Source organism: Bufo gargarizans, chromosome 5 (genome assembly GCF_014858855.1).
Source record: "Bufo gargarizans isolate SCDJY-AF-19 chromosome 5, ASM1485885v1, whole genome shotgun sequence".
Lineage (NCBI taxonomy): Eukaryota > Metazoa > Chordata > Amphibia > Anura > Bufonidae > Bufo > Bufo gargarizans.
The window spans coordinates 372,176,536-372,182,535 of NC_058084.1; positions in this window are offsets into that span (position 1 = coordinate 372,176,536).

Below are 6,000 nucleotides of genomic sequence, written 5' to 3' on the forward strand. Positions count from 1 at the left end.
CACAAACGCGCGTCAAACGCGCGTTTACTATTACAAAAACGCGCATAAAAATGCACGTAAAACGCGCGTTTGCGCAACGCTCAAGTGTGAACCCAGCCTAAATTGTCCCAGAGAGAGGGTGTTAGTACTGTAGATAGAGTTGAGCGAACCCAAACTGTAAAGTAAAAGTTCGGGTTCGGTGTTCAGTGATTTCTATGGTGCTTTTTGAAAGGCTGCAAAGCAGCCAATCAACAAGCGTCATACTACTTGCCCCAAGAGGCCATCACAGCCATGCCTATTTGTCACGGCTGAGGATGGGGGAAATCCTCAGCCGTGCGGTGATGGAGGATGTCCAGTCGCTACTCGGCCAGGACCACAGAATTAGGGAGCAGGTCACCTCCTATTGCGTCCCTAATGCTGACCCTGTCTCCTGTCTGTATGAGCCGACCTTGGTGGTAGGAGGGCTCATACGCTGGAACCTTATAGTCCCTACAAGCCCTCAAGTCAGCCCTTAACTAGAGAACAGAGTAAGACAACCCACTCTTCCTATGGCACGGAGGAGCAGGAGTCTCACTGGCCAAGCAGCATGAAGATGGGGAACATAAACAGGACTATGGATAAGACAGGTGAACCAAACAGTTCCACACAAACCTGTCTCAGCCTTGCTGACTGGAACCCGTGCTCAGAAAATGCTGTCCATACAACATAAGAGAAACAGCACACACATACGAACACTCAGGAACCAGGACATCCATAGCCGCACTAAAAAGCAAAGACATAGGACATCAACAACACATCACGGTAATAGAACTTATGACCGGAAGGGTGGCCCTTACAAGAAGATGGAAATCACAGGAGGCTGCTACAGCAAAGCATGACTGAAGCAACCTACTAAGCCATGCCAAAGTGAGAGGCTTTATAGGCAGGCAACGACATGGGTGGCAACCGTGTCCTGGGAGTCAGCCCAAAGGCCGGGACACTGTCACCACATGTACACATCACCAAACGTTGCCACGGGCAACCACAGTGCAGGAAAGGTGTCGGTGCACACCACACAATACACAGAGTGCACACAGACAAACAACAGTGCATACATACACGCACACAAACTCCAAGGGAACCGCACACATACCTGTTGTCCGCGGCAACCGCACTTGAGGCAAACAACATCATGCCTCAAGCTGCGGTTGAAACAACAACCCAAACCATGGGCAACTGTATGCGGCTCCCAAGAAGTCACGGCCATAACCGTGGCCGTGACACTACTATTGGCATGGCTGTGATTGGCCAACTGCAGCATGTGACCCATCCTCTATTTAAGCTGGAGTAACGTAGCGCCGCCCGTCACTCTGCTCGGATTAGTGTAGGGATAGGATGCAGCTGCTGTGAGGGAGAGATCAGGGAGGAATCTTATAAAGAACTGCTTATTTACTCAGTGATCTACAGCAAATGTGTTTTGTGGGTGCAGTGCAGAATTGTTTTAAGCCTGATCTGAGCCACCTACTACTGAAAACAAACTTTTTTTCCTTCAGTTAGTCAATATCAATACATAATCGGCAGCCATTTTATGCAACGATAGTGCAACAGCACAGGATATCTGCAAGTCCAGAAATACAGATTTGAGACACTGCGGTTAAAAAAAAAACCTCTGTTTCATATAGTGCACATCTAGGATTATCGCTGCATAAGTGCCTGTTCAATTTAGGCCAGAAATACAGCTTTCTCATACTGGGGCATACTGGGGTGAAAAAAAAAACAACAACTCTGTTTCATATAGTGCACAATACGGCTTTGGCATACTGGGTGAGAAAAAACTCTGTTTCATATAGTGCACATCTAAGTGAGTGTTACATTTAGGCCAGAAATACAGCTTTAATATACTGGGGCATACTGGGTGAAAAAAAAAAATCTTTTTCATATAGTGCACATCTGTGATTATAGGTGCATAAGTGAGTGTTAAATATAGGCCAGAAATATGGCTTTCGCATACCAGGGAGGAAAAAATACTGTGTTTTATATACTGCACATCTGTGATTATAGGTGCATAAGTTACTGTGAAATTTAGGTCACAAATGCGGCTTTTGCTTACTGGGGTTAAAAAAAAAACCTCTGATATACTGTATATCTGGGATTAGAGGTGCATAAGTGACTGTTCATTTTAGGCCACAAATATGGCTTTCTCATACTGGGGCATACTGGGTGAAAAAAAAAAAAAAAAACTGTTTCATATAGTGCACATCTAGAATTATTGCTGCATAAGTGACTGTTCAATTTAGGCCAGAAAAACAGCATTCATATACTGGGGCATACTGACGTGAAAAAGAAAAAACCTCTGTTTCATATAGTGCACATCTAGGATTATCGCTGCATAAATGACTGTTCAATTTAGGCCAGAAATACGACTTTCTCATACTGGGGCATACTGGGGTGAAAAAAAAACTCTGTTTCATATAGTGCACATCTAGGATTATAGGTGCATAAGGGACTGTTCATTTTAGGCCACTAATACGGCTTTTGCATACCGGGGTGAAAAAAACCTCTGTGTTTAATATACTGCACATCTGTGATTATAGGTGCATAAGTTACTGAGAAATTTAGGCCACAAATATGGCTTTTGCTTACTGGGGTTAAAAAATAAACCTTTGATATACTGCACATCTGGGATTAGAGGTGCATAAGTTACTGTGAAATTTAGGCCACAAATACCGCTGTCATATAGAGTTTTAAAGACAATAATTGAGTGCAATACACTACATTAGGGTTTTTATTGGGGATAATTATTCAACTCAACCACTTATTACTTTACTTTTTACTTTGCTTGGTGAACGCTAACTATGAGGCAAACATCTAATAAGGGACGCGGTCATGGTCGTGGTGGTGGTGTTGGTGGAGCCTCTACTGCAGGGAGAGGACGTGGCCGTTCTGCCACAGCTACACGTCCTACTGAACCTACTACCTCAGGTCCCAGTAGCCGCCAGAATCTACATCGATATTTGGTCGGGCCTAATGCAGTTCTAAGGATGGTAAGACCTGAGCAAGTACAGGCGCTAGACGATTGGGTGTCCGACAGTGGATCCAGCACGTTCACATTATCCCCCACCCAGTCTTCTGCAGAAAGCGCACAGGTGGCGCCTGAAACCCATGCCCATCAGTCTGTCACATCACCCCCGTGCGAATCGGGGAACCTGTCTGAGCCTCGAGTCATTCTGCAGTCTCTTATGCTGTTTGGAGACTCTGCTGGCAGGGTTTCCCAACGGCATCCACCTAGCCCCTCCCCAGGGGTGGAAGACATAGAATGCACTGACGCACAACCACTTATGCTTCCTGATGTTGGGGAAATTTTATTAGGATGTGTATTTGATATATTGTGTATTGTCATCATGTCTCTAAGTGTCAGGGTAAACCATTGGAGTGGATATCTTCCCGTGTATGTCCTGTCACAGCTGCTGGGCGCAGAGGTCTCCATCGGCGAATGGTCCATGTGCTATGCACTGGGCTGTGGGCTGGGGGAGACTGATGTGTTCAGCAGAGCAGGGTTTTGTTGGCTCATGTATGGACCCCGGCTAGGGCCCCCAAGCAAGACGTGGATTTATTGGCTTGGCGTGGAGGCATTTGTTAAGAGAACAATATAACGAAAGGAACTTGCGTTTGTTGTCTCTAGTGCGCCTGATCAGCCGCTAGAGATAATGACGCTGTACTGTAAATAAACATGCATGTGGATCATAGTAACTTTATCTGGCATTGATCACTGAGCAAGGCTGGATAAAATTAACTCCAGTGGTTATAGTATACATGTGTTTGTTAGCTGGCTATGTTATTCTAAATGATTGTATCTTGTCTTCCTATGTCATCACTTCCTGTATGTCATCACTTCCTGTTCGCTTGTTTTGGGCCAACCCCTTTTACACCTTTTGTTAGTAAATAAAAGTGAACACACTGACCAGGGCGGGGCAGATGCTCAGCAGAACTTCACATGAGGCTGACTGCGGTTGAGATTTTTAACTTTCCTTACACAAAGATATTGGATAGCAGATTACAACTATTAAGATTTCTATTTCACTGATGAGGACATGGAAATACCACCTCAGCAAGTCTCTGATGATGACGAAACACAGGTGCCAACTGCTGCGTCTTTCTGCAGTGTGCAGACCAAAAAGGAGGTCAGGGAGGAAGACTGGGTGGAAGACGATGCAGGGGACGATGAGGTCCTAGACCCCACATGGAATAAAGTTTGTGCTACTGACTTTCAGAGTTTAGAGGAAGAGGCAGTGGTGAGACCGAGCCAACAGCGTAGCAAAAGAGGGAGCAGGGTGCAAAAGCAGAGCAGCCGTCGCCAAAACAGTTCGCCTGCTACTGGCCACTGTCACGAGGGACCGAGCACACCAAAAGCAGTTTCAAGGAGTTCCCTGGCATGGCACTTCTTCACACAATGTGCTGACGACAAGACCCGAAGGGTTTGCATGCTGTGCCATCAGAGCCTGAAGCGAGGCATTAACGTTCTAAACCTTAGCACAACCTGCATGACCAGGCATCTACATGCGAGACACGGGCTGCAGTGGAGTAAGCACCTTCAAAACCAAAAAATCCTTCTCCCTCTTCTGATGCTGCATCGGCCTCTTCCTCTGCCTTTGAAGGAACGTTGGCACCTGCCGCCCAGCAAACAGAGGATGCACCACTAACACCACCACCTCCGTCACCAAGCATCTCCACCATGTCACACAGAAGCGTTCAGCTCTCCATCTCACAAACCTTGGAGAGAAAGCGTAAATTCTCATCTAGCCACCCTTGATCCCTGGCCCTGAATGCCAGCCTTTGAAATGCTGGCATTCAGGCTGGTGGAGACAGACAGCTTCAAACAGCTCATGTTGCTTGCTGTCCTACAGTATGTCGTTCCCAGCCGCCACTACTTCTCCAGGAGAGCCGTGCCCTCCCTGCACAACCAAGTATTGGATAAAATCAAGTGTGCACTGTGCAACGCCATCTGTGGCAGGGTCCACCTAACCACAGATACGTGGACCAGTAAGCATGGCCAGGGATGCTATATCTCCCTAACTGCACACTGGGTAAATGTAGTGGCGGCTGGGCCCCAGGCGGAGAGCTGTTTGACGCACGTCCTTCCGCCACCAAGGATTTCAGGGTATCATTCTTTGCCTCCTGTTGCCTCCTATTCCAACTCGGCTTCCTCCTCCTCTTCTACCACGTCCTCATCCTGTCAGCGACAGACATTCACCACCAACTTCAGCACAGACAGGGGTAAACGTCAGCAGGCCGTTCTGAAACTGATGTGTTTGGGGGACAGGCCTCACACTGCGCAGGAGTTGTGGCGGGGTAAAGAACAACAGACCGACGATTGGTTGCTGCCAGTGAGCCTCAAGCCCGGCCTGGTGGTGTGCGATAGTGGGCAAAATCTCGTTGCAGCTCTGGGACTAGCCGGTTTGAGGCACATCCCTTGCCTGGAGTATGTGCTGAATTTGGTGGTGCAGAAATTCATTCACAACAACCCCGACATGTCAGAGCTGCTGCATAAAGTGCGGGCCGTCTGTGCACGCTTCCGGTGTTCTCATCCTGCCACCGCTCGCCTGTCTACTCTACAGCGTAACTTCGGCCTTCCCGCTCACCGGCTCATCTGCGACGTGCCCACCAGGTGGAACTACACCTTGCACATTCTGGAGAGACTGTAGGAGCAGCAGCAGGCCATAGTAAAGTTTCAGCTGCAGCACACACGGGTGAGTCGCACTGCGGAACAGCACCACTTCACCACCAATGACTGGGCCTCCATGCGAGATCTGTGTGCCCTGTTGCGCTGTTTCGAGTACTCCACCAACATGGCCATTGGCGATGACGCTGTTATCAGCTTTACAATACCACTTCTATAACACCCAAAAATTGAACCACAATCTTCACAAAGTGAAAATCGAAAAAACTTTTTGGACAATATTTAATAAGTACATACATAATAACAAGAGGCAGCACAAAGGTGGAACACAAGGCTGAGGAAAAGGACCCAAGAGGGGGCCGAGA